This window comes from Coregonus clupeaformis, chromosome 20 (genome assembly GCF_020615455.1).
Source record: "Coregonus clupeaformis isolate EN_2021a chromosome 20, ASM2061545v1, whole genome shotgun sequence".
In the NCBI taxonomy this organism is placed as follows: Eukaryota; Metazoa; Chordata; class Actinopteri; order Salmoniformes; family Salmonidae; genus Coregonus; species Coregonus clupeaformis.
In genome coordinates, this window is record NC_059211.1 from 30,046,546 (window position 1) to 30,068,691 (window position 22,146).

The 22,146-nt window shown below is 41.8% G+C and overlaps 1 pseudogene; it reads left to right on the top strand.

Annotated features, from left to right (window-relative positions):
• The first annotated feature begins 4,292 nt into the window (after positions 1–4,292).
• Positions 4,293–21,261, top strand: LOC121532956 (annotated as a pseudogene).
• Positions 21,262–22,146: the final 885 nt, after the last annotated feature.

Below are 22,146 nucleotides of genomic sequence, written 5' to 3' on the forward strand. Positions count from 1 at the left end.
AATAGAGATTCTTAATTTGTGTTCAGGAAACGGCCCCTTTATTTTTTTGTTTTTGAATTGCCATGCCCCTGATATTGCCTGTTCAGGACCGCAAACTACGGCCACTCTACATACAATACAGTACAAGATCAATACACAATTTATGATGGATGAGTTTTATGATTTTACTCATAAGTACAAATGTTTACAATCAGCTTTAGTAGTAATTGACAGAACTGCAGCTGCTCTACTACTATAACATGAGTACAATCAGCAGGACACTGGACTCTATCGACTTTTTGAAACTGGGTGGTTCGAGCCCTGAATGCTGATTGGCTGACAGCTGTGGTACAGTGGGGAAAAAAAGTATTTAGTCAGCCACCAATTGTGCAAGTTCCCCCACTTAAAAAGATGAGAGGCCTGTAATTTATCATAGGTACACGTCAACTATGACAGACAAAATGAGAAAACAAATTCCAGAAAATCACGTAGGATTTTTAATGAATTTATTTGCAAATTATGGTGGAAAATAAGTATTTGGTCAATAACAAAAGTTTCTCAATACTTTGTTATATACCCTTTGTTGGCAATGACACAGGTCAAACGTTTTCTGTAAGTCTTCACAAGGTTTCCACACACTGTTGCTGGTGTTTTGGCCCATTCCTCCATGCAGATCTCCTCTAGAGCAGTGATGTTTTGGGGCTGTCGCTGGGCAACACGGACTTTCAACTCCCTCCAAAGATTTTCTATGGGGTTGAGATCTGGAGACTGGCTAGGCCACTCCAGGACCTTGAAATGCTTCTTACGAAGCCACTCCTTCGTTGCCCGGGCGGTGTGTTTGGGATCATTGTCATGCTGAAAGACCCAGCCACGTTTAATCTTCAATGCCCTTGCTGATGGAAGGAGGTTTTCACTCAAAATCTCACGATACATGGCCCCATTCTTTCCTTTACACGGATCAGTCGTCCTGGTCCCTTTGCAGAAAAACAGCCCCAAAGCATGATGTTTCCACCCCCATGCTTCACAGTAGGTATGGTGTTCTTTGGATGCAACTCAGCATTCTTTGTCCTCCAAACACGACGAGTTGAGTTTTTACCAAAAAGTTCTATTTTGGTTTCATCTGACCATATGACATTCTCCCAATCCTCTTCTGGATCATCCAAATGCACTCTAGCAAACTTCAGACGGGCCTGGGCATGTACTGGCTTAAGCAGGGGGACACGTCTGGCACTGCAGGATTTGAGTCCCTGGCGGCGTAGTGTGTTACTGATGGTAGGCTTTGTTACTTTGGTCCCAGCTCTCTGCAGGTCATTCACTAGGTCCCCCCGTGTGGTTCTGGGATTTTTGCTCACCGTTCTTGTGATCATTTTGACCCCACAGGGTGAGATCTTGCGTGGAGCCCCAGATCGAGGGAGATTATCAGTGGTCTTGTATGTCTTCCATTTCCTAATAATTGCTCCCACAGTTGATTTCTTCAAACCAAGCTGCTTACCTATTGCAGATTCAGTCTTCCCAGCCTGGTGCAGGTCTACAATTTTGTTTCTGGTGTCCTTTGACAGCTCTTTGGTCTTGGCCATAGTGGAGTTTGGAGTGTGACTGTTTGAGGTTGTGGACAGGTGTCTTTTATACTGATAACAAGTTCAAACAGGTGCCATTAATACAGGTAACGAGTGGAGGACAGAGGAGCCTCTTAAAGAAGAAGTAACAGGTCTGTGAGAGCCAGAAATCTTGCTTGTTTGTAGGTGACCAAATACTATTTTCCACCATAATTTGCAAATAAATTCATTAAAAATCCTACAATGTGATTTTCTGGATTTTCTTTTCTCAATTTGTCTGTCATAGTTGACGTGTACCTATGATGAAAATTACAGGCCTCTCATCTTTTTAAGTGGGAGAACTTGCACAATTGGTGGCTGACTAAATACTTTTTTTCCCCCACTGTATATCAGACCGTATATCACGGGTATGACTAAACCATTTATTTTCACTGATCTAATTATTTTGGTAACAAGTTTTATAATAGCAGTAAGGCACCTCAGCGCTAAGGGCTCCGCGTTGCATCGTGCCTAAGAACAGCCCTTAGCCGTGGTATATTGGCCATATACCACACCTCCTCGGGCCTTATTGCGCAAGTATAGCATACAAGGTCACTGTATTATTATTATTATTATTATTATTATTATTATTCATATTGTTTGTTGATAGTAAACTTTACTTTGGTTTACAGATTTCTGTTATTACGTAATGGTAGAGGTTGTGTCACCAAAGTGAACCTTTTCCTAAAAAAGCCCCTGCGGTGTATTTACTCGGAACCAAACAGACCTTAACGCCAGAGGGATTAGTTAAACTTTTCCAATAAGAAACTCTTGTTTTTGTTGCACAACTTTTTGCTATGGTTTGCCATGTTGTGCACTAATGAATACAGCCCTGGCATGTGTTTTTCTCTCGGGTCAATGGAAGGAGCTGTCACACCAGTCTAGCGGTATAAACAAGCTGTTTAGTAGTGACTTTACTAGTGGAAACCCTCTGAACTGCGCTTGGGATCTCCCTCCTTTGCCCAGCCCAGAGCCCTTGTATTGAAAGGAAGGCTGTAGCGGTAGTCTATACAGTCAGCTAGGACTTCTATTAGCCTCAGGTAAACCAGAATGGGAGATAAAAGGAAGGACCCAGGTAGAAGTTAAAGAATGTACAGTGAGGGAAAAAAGTATTTGATCCCCTGCTGATTTTGTACGTTTGCCCACTGACAAAGAAATGATCAGTCTATAATTTTAATGGTAGGTTTATTTGAACAGTGAGAGACAGAATAACAACAAAAAAATCCAGAAAATGCGTGTCAAAAATTTTATGAATTGATTTGCATTTTAATGAGGGAAATAAGTATTTGACCCCCTCTCAATCAGAAAGATTTCTGGCTCCCAGGTGTCTTTTATACAGGTAACAAGCTGAGATTAGGAGCACACTCTTAAAGGGAGCAATCAATCAGATTCCAAACTCTCCACCATGGCCAGGAACAAAGAGCTCTCCAAGGATGTCAGGGACAAGATTGTAGACCTACACAAGGCTGGAATGGGCTACAAGACCATCGCCAAGCAGCTTGGTGAGAAGGTGACAACAGTTGGTGCGATTATTCGCAAATGGAAGAAACACAAAAGACTGTCAATCTCCCTCGGCCTGGGCCTCCATGCAAGATCTCACCTTGTGGAGTTGCAATGATCATGAGAACGGTGAGGAATCAGCCCAGAACTACACTGGAGGATCTTGTCAATGATCTCAAGGCAGCTGGGACCATAGTCACCAAGAAAACAATTGGTAACACACTACGCCGTGAAGGACTGAAATCCTGCAGCGCCCGCAATGTCCCCCTGCTCAAGAAAGCACATATACAGGCCCGTCTGAAGTTTGCCAATGAACATCTGAATGATTCAGAGGTGAAAGTGTTGTGGGCAGATGAGACCAAAATCGAGCTCTTTGGTATCAACTCAACTCGCCGTGTTTGGAGGAGGAGGAATGCTGCCTATGACCCCAAGAACTCCATCCCCACCGTCAAACATGGAGGTGGAAACATTATGCTTTGGGGGTGTTTTTCTGCTAAGGGGACAGGACAACTTCACCGCATCAAAGGGACGATGGACGGGGCCATGTACCGTCAAATCTTGGGTGAGAACCTCCTTCCCTCAGCCAGGGCATTGAAAATGGGTCGTGGATGGGTATTCCAGCATGACAATGACCCAAAACACACGGCCTAGGCAACAAAGGAGTGGCTCAAGAAGAAGCACATTAAGGTCCTGGAGTGGCCTAGCCAGTCTCCAGACCTTAATCCCATAGATAATCTGTGGAGGGAGCTGAAGGTTCGAGTTGCCAAACGTCAGGCTCGAAACCTTAATGACTTGGAGAAGATCTGCAAAGAGGAGTGGGACAAAATCCCTTCTGAGATGTGTGCAAACCTGGTGGCCAACTACAAGAAACGTCTGACCTCTGTGATCGCCAACAAGGGTTTTGCCACCAAGTACTAAGTCATGTTTTGCAGAGGGGTCAAATACTTATTTCCCTCATTAAAATGCAAATAAATGTATAACACTTTTTACATGCGTTTTTCTGGATTTTTGTTGTTGTTACTCTCTCTCACTGTTCAAATGAACCTACCATTAAAATTATAGACTGATCATTTCTTTGTCAGTGGGTAAACGTACAAAATCAGCAGGGGATCAAATACTTTTTCCCCTCACTGTAAGCTTATGAACAGGTGGACTGAATTAAATACGATAACTAAGCTGCTAAAACTGAAAGTGTAGGTAATGCAATACTACACCGGCATGGAGATTGTTGCGATGTTGCTGAACTGGAGTGCAGTGGGCCCAACCCTGCTGTTTGGCCTGCTCTTCCTGGTATTCTATGAGGCGTACAGTTACCTCTTCCCCGGGAACAGGGTCCCTCCGGGCCCTACACCCTGGACCTCTGGTGGGGAACATGCCCCAGCTACTGACCAAACCTGCTCAAACTATGGCTGAGGTGAGTCTGGCTCTGCTTTGATTACTGTATGTACCAGTAATCCTAGTACGGGTAACGTAAGTGGTTCAATAGAATTTGTGAAGCATTCTTGCAAGAGGGGAAATGAAAACTAAGGGGGAAATTCAGACCCCAGCTAAGCATGCGTGAATCTTTATTCCCTTTTTATTCATTGTTCTTCCTACGTGTATTCTGACCTTGAACTTAATCATGGGGAAATGCCAGTGACCGCAAAGTACACGTGGGGTGGAGATCAAAGAAATGGAAGTGTGGCGGAGGTGCCTACATATACACTCTATTCTGACAACTTAATTCCCTAATAATTCCACCAACTTGACATGCAAAGAAACCATGGATAAGGTTGATGAAACCTGCGGGTTCCAAATGGAAAAAGCTCATTTTTTTGTTGTTTATAGAAACAACAGCATTTTCCATGCATTAATTTTATAAATTGCTAAGCACTATTGATAAGAGCTAAGTAAAGTAGTAATATGTTTGGATAAGGGGATTGTATAGGCTAAACGAAAATTGTTTTAGCTCTATTTTACCTTATGATCACTGGAAATGAATGTGAAACCAGTTATATGGCAGGAAACTGAAAAGCATAACATGAAATGTAGGACTATTTATGTCCCTTTCCCACAGTATGAAATACTGTGCCGTTATCGCTTTCCTTCAGTTTGTAGGCTGTAGCCTATGTTAAATATTATTAGCCACTATCAGTAGCGAACTGAAATAATAACCACCTATATTTAACTGCCAATTTAGTGTTCGCTCCCTTTCCCACATGTGTATTCCATTGTTTGATTTAGCCTACATTTATTTATTTCCTCTGTAAACGCTGTCATGTCCTTGTGGCTGAGGGTCAAGTAATAGTGGATACAAATACAAATTGTTGTCAAAATGAATCGGACATGTAGGCTTATTAAATCATTATAGAGCTTAAACCATTATTTTAAACTTGGAACTTGCAATCACACAGTTCCACAAGCAGTGTGGGCAATTAAGGTATATTTATTATATCATACCATTGTATTAGAATTATATTGTAGGCTACACTACGCGCCTCCATAAGGTAAGTCTGTATACCAACTACTATGAAGTGTGTAGGAAAGACGTACATTTCCTAAGTCTGAATCGGCCCCTATGTGAATTCAAACTGACATTGGGTATTCTGCATGCAGTCGAAGTATGCAGTACATAGGCACTATGCAATGAAACTAGCATGTGCAATTTAGGCAGCAGAGCCAAACATGGCCATACTGCTTAAATTAAACTTGCTATATTGCATAGTACTTATGTACTGCAATGCATACTTCGGGACCCAATGTCAGTTTGAATGCACTGTGGGATATTTACACGAGTATAATACACATTTGTACATGTGTGAAATAGGACATATACAGTGGGGGAAAAAAGTATTTAGTCAGCCACCAATTGTGCAAGTTCTCCCACTTAAAAAGATGAGGCCTGTAATTTTCATCATAGGTACACTTCTACTATGACAGACAAATTGAGAAAATAAAATCCAGAAAATCACATTGTAGGATTTGTTATGAATTTATTTGCAAATTATGGTGGAAAATAAGTATTTGGTCACCTACAAACAAGCAAGATTTCTGGCTCTCACAGACCTGTAACTTCTTCTTTAAGAGGCTCCTCTGTCCTCCACTCGTTACCTGTATTAATGGCACCTGTTTGAACTTGTTATCAGTATAAAAGACACCTGTCCACAACCTCAAACAGTCACACTCCAAACTCCACTATGGCCAAGACCAAAGAGCTGTCAAAGGACACCAGAAACAAAATTGTAGACCTGCACCAGGCTGGGAAGACTGAATCTGCAATAGGTAAGCAGCTTGGTTTGAAGAAATCAACTGTGGGAGCAATTATTAGGAAATGGAAGACATACAAGACCACTGATAATCTCCCTCGATCTGGGACTCCACGCAAGATTTCACCCCGTGGGGTCAAAATGATCACAAGAACGGTGAGCAAAAATCCCAGAACCACACGGGGGGACCTAGTGAATGACCTGCAGAGAGCTGGGACCAAAGTAACAAAGCCTACCATCAGTAACACACTACGCCGCTAGTGCCAGACGTGTCCCCCTGCTTAAGCCAGTACATGTCCAGGCCCGTCTGAAGTTTGCTAGAGTGCATTTGGATGATCCAGAAGAGGATTGGGAGAATGTCAGATGAAACCAAAATAGAACGCGTCTCCTTCCTGAGCGGTATGACGGCTGCGTGGTCCCATGGTTTTTATACTTGCATACTATTGTTTGTACATATGAACGTGGTACCTTCAGGCCTATGGAAATTGCTCCCAAGGATGAACCAGACTTGTGGAGGTCTACCATTTTTTTTTTTTTTAGGTCTTTTGATTTTCCCATGATGTCAAGCAAGGAGGCACTGAGTTTGAAGGTAGGCCTTGAAATAAATCCACAGGTACACCTCCAATTGACTCAAATGATGTCAATTAGCCTATCAGAAGCTTCTAAAGCCATGACATCATTTTCTGGAATTTTCCAAGCTGTTTAAAGGCACAGTCAACTAAGTTTATGTAAACTTCTGACCCACTGGAATTGTGATACAGTGAAATAATCTGTCTGTAAACAATTGTTGGAAAAATTACTTGTCATGTACAAAGTAGATGTCCTAACCGACTTGCCAAAACTATAGTTTAAGAAGAAATGTGTGGAGTGGTTGAAAAACGAGTTTTAATGACTCCAACCTAAGTGTATGTAAACTTCCAACTTCAACTGTATATAGTGTTAAAAAGGGAAAATATTTGTTTTGGATATTTTCAAAATACTTTCAATATTATTCATTTCCAGGTAGGCTCTATGCCTGGAAATGCCCTTGTCCAGAGCAAATGATCACAATTTCAAAGTCTCCAAAAAAGTGTTTAAAATTCTAGAAACTGGCAATAATGGATATTAACTGAAATTATTATATGTAGCCCTCTGCGACTTTAAATAATATTTCTCAAAACTGTGATTTATAAAAGATGTGTATGGAGATTTGGTCAACTCTGTCAGATTTGTCTAAAATCCTAAATGAATCAGGAATGAGCAGGGTCAGCTATACCATAAGGACCCCTTATTAATTTCCTCATTACATGTAGTGCAACAAGACCACTCATGGTCTGTAAAGTTCTCTGTTTTTGATAGATTTAAACAATATTGGAATCGCCATGGTCACGACCATAAACTGTCAACTCCATCTGCCTGATAGATTAAGATATATTTGAACCAAAATTCATTTTCTGTTACATATTTAATTAGCTTTTAGTCATAAAGCAACTGACGAAAAACTAAATTGATAATGTGTATACCACTTGAATGAAGAAATGTTTTCCATATTTTACAAATGTTTGTATTTAAAGTTTTTTAGAGGCAGAAATGTATTTTGAGTATCTGTCAACTCCATCAGTGGCTTGTCAACTCCACTGATGGACTCAATATTGTTTTGTAAATATTCTGAATAAATATTTTAATCACTGTTCTGCAACATGCTTAAACAATTGAAGTATTTGCTGTGCTAGACCTAAGGGATAATGTTTGCTTTAAATCTAGAAAAACATAACAAAATGCTAATGAAATGAGCCCTGGAACATGTCATAGTGCTATAAAAAAAAAGAAGTTTGGAGATTTGTATTACATAGATTATTCAGATAATGCTACAATTAAACAATCAAGGCCTTTAAACACTTGTTGGACAATCATTGTAAAAATGAAATGCCTTTTATGGTGTCTCACGGAGTTGACATAAATCCAGTTAGCTGCATTTTATGAGTAAAATAAGAATAATTTGTTTGTTCCTTCACATGGTGTGATGGCTGATACTTTGGTCTATCAAAATATATTTCAAATTTTGTTAATTTTAAGTCAAATATTTGTGTAAAAAAAGTTGGACTTTGCGGGGTGGCTGGGTACAAAACTGCACTATGCCACTGACCCACCAAATTATGCATTTATTATTAATTAAATGGGTTTAAGTCAAGTGAGTTTGACTTTCTGCAATTTCCTAGCTAATATAGACGAAGGACCTGTTTCTCAGACACAGATTAAGCCTAGTCCTGGACTAAAAGACAAACTTAATGGAGAATCTCCTTTGAAAGTCATTTTTAGTCCAGGATTACGGTTAATTTGTGTGTGGGGGAAACCGCCCCAAAGAGTGTTATTATTATTATTATTATTATTATTATTATTATTAAAGGGAAAATTCACTCAAACACTATTTTGGAATAGTTTTTCATTAGTCCACAACTTTTGACCTGGGGCAATAGGGCTATGGTCAAAAGTAGAGCACTTGTGATGCAGACGTTTGCATCATCATGATGATGTGGCAAGTGACACTTTGCTTCTTGAAAATCCAGTATCTTGAAAATGTGACTGCTGACATGCAAAACATTTTGGGACTGTATCAACAGTGGACTAATGAAAAAATTATATATTTTTGAGTGGAGTATTCCTTTAACAGCTGGAAGCTGTCTATAGTGCTGAACACGCTCCTCGTCACCAAGGTGGCTCTGGTCCGGAATGGAGCCGTGTTTTCAGGGAGGCCATCTATGCCTGTTCTGGACTGGATCATCAACGGAGGAGGTCAGTGACATGATCACATCTCTGCATACTAAATGACACCCTTTTCCCTATATAGTGCACTACTTTTAAGCAGAGCCATTTGGAACGCACATCCATCTGGACAATCACATTACATTTTATATAGCCTCTGCTTTCAGGTGTGCGTCGTCATATTATCCCCTTTCTCTTGAGGTGTACACTCATTCACTACTTCCCACAAATCGAAAAGCATTGGATTGGTAGAGGCATGGGCTACCAGTCATTTTCTTTCAAATCAGTGAGTGAAGGGAAGCGTACACTGGGGAGGAATGAGAGATAATAAGGACATAGCCCAGGCTTCCTCATGAAGGATGGTAACCTGAGACTGCATTTCATGAGGCTGGAATTCAATCAAACATGCACTGCAGATACTGTATACCCCACTGTTGCTGTGCCAAAATAAAGCATATTTGAGATACTACTATAATTATTTCTGCAATATTTGCCACCAGGTGCAATAAAGCACATATTTTCCTTTTCATTAATCAAAGATTGTTGCTGTGCTTGAACGGCTGGTTTTGATTGGGTCTCTAGTCCTCAAGTGCTAGGATGGATGTAAAGCGTTGACAAGTCACGAAGTCTGTATCACAAGGGCTCTACCATAGCCCTATTGACCCTGGTCAGAAGTTGTGCACTACATAGCGAATAGGGTGCCAGCTGGACAGACTCTATATGATTAATTTTGCCACTCAGGAATTTTGTCTAGTTTGAATCAGCAGAGGAAGTTTGCCTCTCACACTCTGAAGGCCTTCAGCCTGGGCAAGAAATCTCTGTAGCAGTGGGTCACAGATGAGGCCCACTACCTTATACAGGTGCTACAGAAGGAGGGAGGTAAGGAGTTTGTTTGGCAGGACTGCCCCAAAAAGTCATCCTGATTGCACCGTTTTCTATTGGCTTATTGGAAACGTGTTAGTGGCATATTATATCTGCTGTGGTGTGATGGAAGCTGACCAACTGCCTAAAGTTTCACTGTCTGATCTGTGGTGGTTGTTTATCATGAAGAGAATCCATTCGACCCATAATGCCGTGTCCAACATCTGCTCTGTGGTGTTCGGAGACCGCTATGAGTACGAGGAGAAGCGTTTCCAAAACCTGGACATCCTCAATGAAAACATATTTCTGACTGGATCTGCTCTCGGCCAGGTACAAGTACAGAATGAAATACAACATTTGAATGGTTGCATTTGAATGGTTGCATTTAGACTTGAATTGAGCTCTGACCAAAATGTCTGCCATTCTAGAGTTATGAAGGTTCATGACATGGGCCACTCTAGTAATGTATCACTATGGGAGTACCACACTCCTACTCTAGATGTGGAGAGGCAATAGGTGAAAAATTACCATATTAGTAACAGGAACTTTTAACAGCTAATGAGATTCAAAATAAGATTATCGCATCCGGTGTACCGTATTTGATGTTTTTTCAGGTAGTTTCTGAGTATTCTTTCAAAATATTTGGCTTGATAATCTTATTTACTTCAATCTGTTCCCGTTTATCAAACATTTCCCGGGGCCTCACCAGAGGGTCCAGAGGAATGCGTCAGAGCTTAAAGGCTTCATATCGGAGGTGGCCGGGCAGCACTGGAAGACCCTGGACAGGTACAACCTCTGAGACTTCATAGACGCTTACCTGGTAGAGATTGAGAGAGTAAGTGACCCATAGAAGATGAAGAGAAGCTAAGTAACGAATAGGTCTCTCCGAACACCATCTTATAAAATGCTTGTTTTTTTCCTATAAACTGTAAATCTGTGAATAGAAGGCTCTGGAGGTCATTCTTAAAGCGACAGTCTGGAATAAATAAAAAACAACAGAACAATTGAGTGAAGTGTTTTTTTTTATTTTGAACCCTGGCTGATTTAGCTATTATCAAACATGGAAACCACAGTGACAATACATTTCTGTTCACTTCATGTTTCAATTGTCTGTCGTCATAAATTGGATGTCATATCAATCACTATTCCTTGACCAGCAGGAGTCGAGTCCGGACTCAACATTCTTTGAGGAGAACATTGTGTTGTCGTTGGCTGATCTCTTCCTGGCCGGGACCGACACCACCATCAGATGGGGACTCATCTACATGATGGAGCACCCATACATTCAAGGTACGTGTGTGTGTGTGAGAGAGAGATTAGAAGTGCGGTTATTAATGTAGGGAATAAGGTGCCATTTCAGACTCGGTCCTACTGTCCTTTTATTGCCTCGCTAAAAATCCCTGAGCAATGTCATAAGGAGATTGTTTGTTCGTTGGGGTTCGACCACACCCCCTCCCTGGACAACAGGGCAGCCCTGCCCTATGTCTATGCCACAGTCCATGAGGTCCAGAGGGTGGGTAACATCGTTCCACTAGGGGTGGTTCATGCTGCCACCCAGCTCAGTGGCTTCCACCCGCCCAAGGTGAAGGATGATTGGTTGATTTTATTTATTGTGCAAAATATATAAATGTGGATCCCCATTAGCTGATGCCTTACATTACAAATATTGATTGATGTTTACTGTCCTACAAGATCATTATTTTCACAGCTCACACATACGCATACCACATAGAAACACAGCAGGGAATAAACAACCGTAAACAATAGTAGTATTATACAATTAATTACTGTAGGGTTGGCTTTTACTTATTTGCAATAGTTAGTCCTGAATTCAGGCTATTTGATACCAGTGTCCTACTACTGTACTGTGAAAGAGTACCAACTTTGACTAAAACTATTTTTCTTGGAAGGGGATGAATGTCTGTCAACATGACTGCGATCCTGATGGACAAAGACCACTGGAAGTACCCAGATACCTTCAACTCTGCTAACTTTCTGGATGAGGAGGGCCAGTTCTGCAAACAAGATTCCTTCCTGACTTTCTCTCTGGGTGAGTCTCTCTTCTCATTGGCCCAAATTATCTTTGTTGTTTGGAGAGAACAATATGGCCTTATAGAGAATATTGTGTTATACTGTATCTATGTACACTACCAGTCAAAAGTTTGGACACAACTACTCATTCAAGGGTTTTTCTTTTCTTTTTACTATTTTTTTTACATTGTAGAAAACTATGAAATAACACACATGGAATCATGTAGTAACCAAAGAAGTGTTAAACAAATCAAAACATATTTTATATTTGAGTCTTCAAAGTAGCCACCCTTTGCCTTGATGACAGCTTGGCACACTCTTGGCATTCTCTTAACCAGCTTCATGAGGTAGTCACCTGGAATGCATTTCAATTAACAGGTGTACCTTCTTAAAAGTTAATTTGTGGAATTTATTTCCTTCTTAATGCGTTTGAGCCAATCAGTTGTGTTGTGATAAGGTAGGGGGGGTATACAGAAGATAGCCCTATTTGGTAAAAGACCAAGTCCTTATTATGGCATGAACACCTCAAATAAGCAAACAGTCCATCATTACTTTAAGACATGAAGGTCAGTCAGTACGGAAAATGTCAAGAATTTTGAAAGTTTCTTCAAGTGCAGTCGCAAACACCATCAAGCGCTATGATGAAACTGGCTCTCATGAGGACCGCCACAGGAATGGAAGACCCAGAGTTACCTCTGCTGCAGAGGATAAGTTCGTTATTTACCAGCCTCAGAAATTGCAGCCCAAATAAATGCTTCACAGAGTTCAAGTAACAGACACATCCCAACATCAACTGTTCAGAGGGTACTGTGTGAATCAGGCCTTCATGGTCGAATTGTTGCAAAGAAACCACTACTAAAGGACACCAATAATAATAATAAGAGACTTGCTTGGGCCAAGAAACACGAGAAATTGACATTAGACCGGTGGCAATGTGTCCTTTGGTGTTTTGGTTCCAACCGCCGTGTCTTTGTGAGATGCGGTGTGGGTGAACGGATGATCTCCGCATGTGTAGTTCCCACAGTAAAGCATGGAGGAGGTGGTGTTATGGTGTGGGGGTGCTTTGCTGACGAAACTGTCAGTGACACTTAACCAGCATGGCTACCACAGCATTCTGCAGCGATACGCCATCCCATCTTGTTTGGGCTTAGTGGGACTATCATTTGTTTTTCAACAGGACAATGACCCAACACACCTCCAGGCTGTGTAAGGGCTATTTTACCAAGAAGAAGAGTGATGGAGTGCTGCATCAGATGACCTGGCCTCCACAATCCGCCGACCTCAACCAAATTGAGATGGTTTGGGATTAATTGGACCGCAGAGTGAAGGAAAAGCAGCCAACAAGTGCTCAGCATGTATGGGAACTCCTTCAAGACTGTTGGAAAAGCATTCCAGGTGAAGCTGGTTGAGAGAATGCCAAGAGTGTGCAAAGCTGTCATCAAGCAAAGGGTGGCTATTTGAAGAATCTCAAAAATAAAATATATTTTGTTTAGTTTAGCACTTTTTTGGTTACTACATGATTCCATATGTGTTATTTCATAGTTTTCATGTCTTCACTATTATTCTACAATGTAGAAAATCTTAAAAATAAAGAAAAACCCTTGAATGAGTAGGTGTGTCCAAAGTTTTGACTGGTAATGTACATACAGTGCATTCGGAAAGTATTCAGACCGCTTTACATTTTCCAAATTTTGTTACGTTACAGCCTTATTCTAAAATGGATGAAATTGTTTTCTTCTCTCATCAATCTACACACAATACCCCATAATGACAAAGCAAAAACAGGTTTTTCAAAATTTTTGCAAATGCAAAACCCCCCCGGAAATATCAAATTTACATAAGTATTCAGACCCTTTACTCAGTACTTTGTTGAGGCACCTTTGGCATCGATTACAGCCTCGAGTCATCTTGGGTATGACGCTACAAGCTTGGCACACATGTATTTGGGGAGTTTCTCCCATTCTTCTCTGCATATACAGTGAGGGGAAAAAGTATTTGATCCCCTGCTGATTTTGTTCGTTTGGCCACTGACAAAGACATGATCAGTCTATAATTTTAATGGTAGGTTTATTTGAACAGTGAGAGACAGAATAACAACAAAAAAATCCTGAAAAAAATGCATGTCAAAAATTTTATAAATTGATTTGCATTTTAATGAGGGAAATAAGTATTTGACCCCTCTGCAAAACATGACTTAGTACTTGGTGGCAAAACCCTTGTTGGCAATCACAGAGGTCAGACGTTTCTTGTAGTTGGCCACCAGGTTTGCACACATCTCAGGAGGGATTTTGTTCCACTCCTCTTTGCAGATCTTCTCCAAGTCATTAAGGTTTCGAGGCTGATGTTTGGCAACTCGAACCTTCAGTTCCCTCCACAGATTTTCTATGGGATTAAGGTCTGGAGACTGGCTAGGCCACTCCAGGACCTTAATGTGTTTCTTCTTGAGCCACTCCTTTGTTGCCTTGGCCGTGTGTTTTGGGTCATTGTCATGCTGGAATACCCATCCACGACCCATTTTCAATGCCCTGGCTGAGGGAAGGAGGTTCTCACCCAAGATTTGACGGTACATGGCCCCGTCCATCGTCCCTTTGATGCGGTGAAGTTGTCCTGTCCCCTTAGCAGAAAAACACCCCCAAAGCATAATGTTTCCACCTCCATGTTTGACGGTGGAGATGGTGTTCTTGGGGTCATAGGCAGCATTCCTCCTCCTCCAAAAACAGCGAGTTGAGTTGATGCCAAAGAACTCGATTTGGTCTCATCTGACCACAACACTTTCACCCTATTCTCCTCTGAATCATTCAGATGTTAATTGGCGAACTTCAGACGGCCCTGTATATGTGCTTTCTTGAGCAGGGGGACCTTGCGGGCGCTGCAGGATTTCAGTCCTTCACGGCGTAGTGTGTTACCAATTGTTTTCTTGGTGACTATGGTCCCAGCTGCCTTGAGATCATTGACAAGTCCTCCCGTGTAGTTCTGGGCTGATTCCTCACCGTTCTCATGATCATTGCAACTCCACGAGGTGAGATCTTGCATGGAGCCCCAGGCCGAGGGAGATTGACAGTTATTTGCGAATAATCGCTCCAACTGTTGTCACCTTCTCACCAAGCTGTTGGCGATGGTCTTGTAGCCCATTCCAGCCTTGTGTAGGTCTAAAATCTTGTCCCTGACATCCTTGGAGAGCTCTTTAGTCTTGGCCATGAGGGAGAGTTTGGAATCTGATTGATTGATTGCTTCTGTGGACAGGTGTCTTTTATACAGGTAACAAGCTGAGATTAGGAGCACTCCCTTTAAGAGTGTGCTCCTAATCTCAGCTCGTTACCTGTATAAAAGACACCTGGGAGCCAGAAATCTTTCTGATTGAGAGGGGGTCAAATACTTATTTCTCTCATTAAAATGCAAATCAATTTATAACATTTTTGACGTGTTTTTCTGGATTTTTTTTTTGTTATTCTGTCTCTCACTGTTCAAATAAACCTACAATTAAAATGATAGACTGATATCAGTGGGCAAACCTACAAAATCAGCTGGGGATCAAATACTTTTTTCCCTCACTGTACTCCTCAAGCTCTGTCAGGTTGGATGGGGAGCGTTGCTGCACATCTATTTTCAGGTCTCTCCAGAGATGTTCGATCGGGTTCAAGTCCGGGCTACGGCTGGGCCACTCAAGGACATTCAGTGACTTGTCCCGAAGCCACTCCTGTGTTGTCTTGGCTGTGTGCTTAGGGTTGTTGTCCTGTTGGAAGGTGAACCTTCACCCCAGTCTGAAGACCTGAGCGCTCTGGAGCAGGTTTTCATCAAGAATCTCTCTGTACTTTGCTCTGTTCATCTTTCCCTCGATCCTGACTAGTCTCCCAGTCCCTGCTGCTGAAAAACATCCTCACATCATGATGCTGCCACCACCATGCTTCACCGTAGGGATGGTGCCAGGTTTCCTCCAGATGTGACGCTGGCATTCAGGCCATAGAGTTCAATCTTGGTTTCATCAGACCAGAGAATCTTGGTCTGAGAGTCTTTAGGTGCCTTTTGGCAAACTCCAAGTGGGCTGTCATGTGTATTTTACGGAGGAGTGGCTTCTTGTGGCCACTCTACCATAAAGGCCTGATTGGTGGAGTGCTGCAGAGATGGTTGTCCTTCTGGAAGGTTCTCCTATCTCCACAGAGGAACTCTAGAGCTCTATCAGAGTGACCATTGGGTTCTTGGTCACCTCCCTGTCCAAGGCCCTTCTCCCCTGATTGCTCAGTTTGGCCAGGCGGCCAGCTCTAAGAAGAGTCTTGGTGGTTCTAAACTTCTTCCAGTTAAGAATGATGGAGGCCACTGTGTTCTTGGTGACCTTCAATTTTGCAGACATTTTTTGGGAACCCTTCCCCAGATCTGTGCCTCGACACAATCCTGTCTCGGAGCTCTACGGACAATTCCTTCCACCTCATGGCTTGGTTTTTGCACATGTTGCTTGATTGGACATGCACTGTCAACTGTGGGACCTTATATAGACAGGTGTGTGCCTTTCCAAATCATGTCCAATCAGTTGAATTTACCACAGGTGGACTCCAATTAAGTTGTACAAACATCTCATGGATGATCAATGGAATCAGGATGCACCTGAGCTCAATTTCGAGTCTCATAGCAAAGGGTCTGAATAATTATCTAAATAAGGTATTTCTGTTTTTTGTTTGTAATACATTTGCTAAAATGTCTAAACCTGTTTTTGCTTTGTCATTATGTGGTATTGTATGTAGATTGATGAGGAAAATAACGAATTTAATCCATTTTAGAATAAGGCTGTAACGTAACAAAATGTGGATAAAGTCAAGGGGTCTGAATACTTTCCGAATGCACTGTATGTGTGTGCATCAAGGTATGTTCTTGTGTGTTGAAACTGTGTTTGTGTCAGTGGATGTTTGTCTCTGATCTTTGAGTGTTTTGTGGTTAGTTCCTCCTCGGAACACACATCCTACAGTTGAAGTCAGAAGTTTACATACACCAAGGTTGGAGTCATTAAAACTCGTTTTTCAATCACTCCACACATTTCTTGTTAACAAACTATGGTTTTGGCAAGTCGGTTAGGACATCTACTTTGTGCATGACACAAGTAATTTTTCCAACAATTGTTTACAGACAGATTATTTCACTTATAATTCACAGTATCACAATTCCAGTGGGTCAGAAGTTTACATACACTAAGTTGACTGTGCCTTTTAAACAGCTTGGAAAATTCCAGAAAATGATGTCATGGCTTTAGAAGCTTCTGATAGTCTAATTGACATCATTTGAGTCAATTGGAGGTGTACCTGTGGATGTATTTCAAGGCCTACCTTCAAACTCAGTGCCTCTTTGCTTGACATCATGGGAAAATCAAAAGAAATCAGCCAAGACCTCAGAAAAAAAATTGTAGACCTCCACAAGTCTGGTTCATCCTTGGGAGCAATTTCCAACGCCTGAAGGTACCACGTTCATCTGTACAAACAATAGTACGCAAGTATAAACACCATGGGACCACGCAGCCGTCATACCGCTCAGGAAGGAGTTGCGTTCTGTCTCCTAGAGATGAACGTACTTTGGTGCGAAAAGTGCAAATCAATCCCAGAACAACAGCAAAAGGACCTTGTGAACATGCTGGAGGAAACGGGTACAAAAATATCTATATCCACAGTAAAACAAGTCCTATATCAACATAACCTGAAAGGCCACTCAGCAAGGAAGAAGCCACTGCTCCAAAACCGCCATAAAAAAGATAGACTACTGTTTGCAACTGCACATGGGGACAAAGATCATACTTTTTGGAGAAATGTCCTCTGGTCTGATGAAACAAAAATAGAACTGTTTGGCCATAATGACCATCGTTATATTTGGAGGAAAAAGGTGGTTGCTTGCAAGCCGAAGAACACCATCCCAACCGTGAAACACGGGGGTGGCAGCATCATGCTGTGGGGGTGCTTTGCTGCAGGAGGGACTGGTGCACTTCACAAAATAGATGGCTTCATGGGGAAGGAAAATAATGTGGATATATTGAAGCAACATCTCAAGACATCAGTCAGGAAGTTAAAGCTTGGTCGCAAATGGGTCTTCCAAATGGACAATGACTCCAAGCATACATCCAAAGTTGTGGCAAAATGGCTTAAGGACAACAAAGTCAAGGTATTGGAGTGGCCATCACAAAGCCCTGACCTCAGTCCTATAGAAAATGTGTGGGCAGAACTGAAAAACTGTGTGCGAGCAAGGAGGCCTACAAACCTGACTCAGTTACACCAGCTCTGTTGGGAGGAGTGGGCCAAAATTCACCCAACTTATTGTGGGAAGCTTGTGGAAGGCTACCCGAAACGTTTGACCCAAGTTAAACAATTTAAAGGCAATGCTACCAAATACTAATTGAGTGTAGGTAAACTTCTGACCCACTGGAAATATGATGAAAGAAATAAAAGCTGAAATAAATCATTCCCTACTATTATTCTGACATTTCACATTCTTAAAATAAAGTGGTGATCCTAAATATCCTAAGACAGGGAATTTTTACTAGGATTAAATGTCAGGAATTGTGAAAAACTGAGTTTAAATGTATTTGGCTAATGTGTATGTAAACTTCCGACTTCAACTGTAGTTCCACCTGACGAAGACTTCTGTGATGTCGGAACATTGTTTGTAATCATGTTGCAGGAATGAAAAGCTCTAGGTAGCAGCAATATTCTGTGTGTGAGCCGCTAATGTCTCTACCTAGTTCCTCATCTCTACAGCATATTGCCTTGCTCCCTCCAAGTTTGGGGTCATTTCAGGAAGTAAACTGAAATTCAAATGTTTTTCACTGAGTAGCATTGAGGAAAATTTGAATTTCAGTTTACTTCCTCAATTGACCGAATTGAAAAGGAATTGACCCCAACCCTGATTTTGACTGGCTCCCTCTCTTCTGCATGCCCGTGGGTGTGTGTGGGGGAGCCGCTGGTCAGGACGGAGCTGTTTGTGTTCTTCACCTCCCTGCTACAGTGCCTGCGTTTCTCCTGGCCCCCCAACATGTCTCCCCAGGACACAGAGGGCATCTTCAACCTGATCCACAAACCCTTCACCATTCTCTGTCATAGCCGAGGCACCAAACACTGAGACCAGGGGCCGTATGTATCAAGCATCTGTATCAAAACACAACCTGAGTTTCATAAGCACTATGTGAAATAATTGACATGTTTTATCTGAGACTTAAATTCTTTATTTGAAGCTAGCTTTTTTATATTGTTGCATTATTTCATTAAAGTTATCCTTGCTTACTATAGGTCAATCAAGGCCAAGATCGTTTACCAATGAGTGAATAATATGATGAAACTAAGGGGCCTGTTTAGTCTTAACACCAAATGCTAGGGCAGCAGGGTGAATAGAGGAATTACACTTTGATCTCCTCAAAACATGCTGTGTTAACGACTAATTATCAAAGGGATCTTCATGACTAATGTGATGTTGAAGTGAAGAGGAAATTCAGCAACTCTTGGACTGTGTCTATGAGCCACAATGTGTTGGTTTGAACCATAGACACATTTCTATCAACTGCCACTGTCTTCCAAGAGCTGCAGAACGTTCTCTTCACTTCAGTTTGCTCCTTAATTAATGCCCCTTGGTTGGAGAGCGTGGTAGTGACCGTATTCCTTGCCCTTTGACAAATGATTTTGACAGTTTGATACCTGTCTTGGGTAACTGCTACAGCTTGCCATGTGATGAGTAATCATGTTAAAACAGAGTAGACTAGAGGGAGAGGAGCTAAAGGTGAATGGGTGTGGAGACAGACTCTGTGAGCACTGTATGTTTTTGAAAAAAATGGTATCTACCTTCAGTGAAGCCGCTTAACATTTTAAATTACATTGTCATCTAACAGACTCCCATCCAGAGCGACCCACAGAAGCAACCAGGGTCAACGCCCTGCTCAAGGGCACGTCGAAAAGATCTCCCACATTGTCAAAAACGGGGACCCGAACCAGCAACCTATCAGCCACCGGCCCAAGCTCCCAACCGCCAGGCCACCAGCCCTCCAAGATCCCCTCCACAGTTCCCCGAGAGCTTCCTTTCAACCATCTGAGACTTACGAATTATAATAAATAATAAAATAATTCCCCAATCCCCTGTCCCCCAATGCAGCAACAACCAACAAAAGAGAAAAACAAAGGAAACAGAAAACAACAATTCAAAAGACATCAAGGACAACTGAATTATTGTACTGTATGCACTGTCTGTTAGAGGTTGTGTGGGAAGGTAAGATGACAACAGTGTTGGAGAGGTAGTGGGTGTGTTAGTGTACAGTGCTGTTGATTGGATGTGACCTTGTGCACACTAAGCTTTTACCAAGAACTTAACATGAGAGAATAGACTTTGCCCCTACAGTTTGAGGCAAAAAAAGCATGTTACATGTTTTTCAATGTTTTATTTAAATGTTTAGAAAACTGTCATTATTAATTGGTAACAAAGTATGTAGCCTATCACTCTATCAAAAATAAAGTAATTACCTGAGAAATATAATCCAAATGACACTGTACAACAATGATTGGTTGATGTACTGTTCTAGGTTTACTTGACTAAAATCTGTCATAATTAATAAATTGGGTACAACGTATGTACACTATGTAATACTGTATCTGTTTCTTCAGACATGTACACTTTAAAGTGAAATCTTGTTTGCCATGCTGTATCATAAATATAAAATCATTGAATGAATGGTATTGCCACTGTCTGTTTTACCTGACCCACCCGGAACGTTAAGTTAATAATCATTTAGTTTAAAGTGAACGTTTTAAAAAAGCATCTAACTGGTCCTTTCAATCTGTAATTCACAGGTGTGTGCTTTCTTGGTAGGAATGTGTGATTGTTTGTATCCCGTCTTGTGGGACATCTCATTGTCTTGTATGTAGACTTCCCTAATGCTTTTCCCTGATATCGTTATGGACAGTGTACATTTGAGGTTCTTCCATTGTCTTGGTTTTGATTGGAATCTTGAAATCTGTCTCTTTGCGGCCGCCTTGGTCCCTGCTTGGCATAGGTCGAGAAGGCTAGCGACAACCAGCATCAGTCCCACCTCCACCATGGCCTAGTGCTGGGAGCACCAGTGTCTGTACCCCGATCCCCTGAAGACTCACCACATCTGGGAGGGAGGCCAAGAGGTACCTGGTGGAGGGGTAGGCCTCAAGTACCTCAGGGTGCAGGAGGAGAGAGCAGGCCTGTCTCATACGGGATAGGGGTATCCCCTCTGGGTGCTGGCTCATCAGGTAACGCAGGCTTCTCTTCAGTCTGGTCAGGTAACTGTTCTGGGCAGTAGTAGGGGCTGCTGGTCTAGCACAAGTCCTCACTTTAAGAAGAGAAGATAACAAAATCTTATTCGGTTGCACTCTGGCGCTATCCTCTCATTGTTGAAATGTAGGCTAATTAAGGATAGTTAAAAATGTACTGGGTGGGAGGTCTGCTCAAACTCAATGTGTCATAAAAAAAATTCACACCCCCCTCCCCAACATTACAAATATTTTCACGTCTCTCCCCTTGTACTGTAAAATAAATAGCACAACCTCCCCCCTAATAGAATTAACGCAATAATGTTTAGGACCACAAATAAGTGTAGTGACTGTGTTTATAAACGTGGATGTCGACTACCACTTCAGCATGCTTTTATCGCACAGTCGATGCCACACAGGGCTAAGGGCCAGAAGGTTGAGGGTTCGCCGAGCACCATGGACGAGTCACTCTCCCTGCCTGTTTCATTACGCTACGATAAGAGCCGGCTGCAGATACTTACCAGGTTTCCATCTAAACATTTCATGAGGATTAATTACATGACGCATGAAAAAAAGTCAACTGGGCTGATGAAACGGGAAATGCAGGTACAATTTTATAAATGCCGACAGACAATTTGTTCATTCGACATGGTGGGACATTTTTGTCTGTAAAATGTACTATGCGAAAAATGGCGGTGGAAATGCCTTTATGTGCAAATATTGATATAGTGACCATATCGAAATAAACTTGGGAGTCACGCAATGATATGTTGCGTGGTCCTCCCACTACTACTCGGGAAAGCATGCAGTTGATTAGGGAACAGATTAAATAAATTATGATATACTTCACAGGGTAGTGAGTGTGGAAGGTGATGAGCTTGATGCTCCTTTCCAATCAATATCGAGGGTCTTATTCTGGTGACCTGATGATCGATGCTTAGCTGCCGTTTGACAAATAAAAAT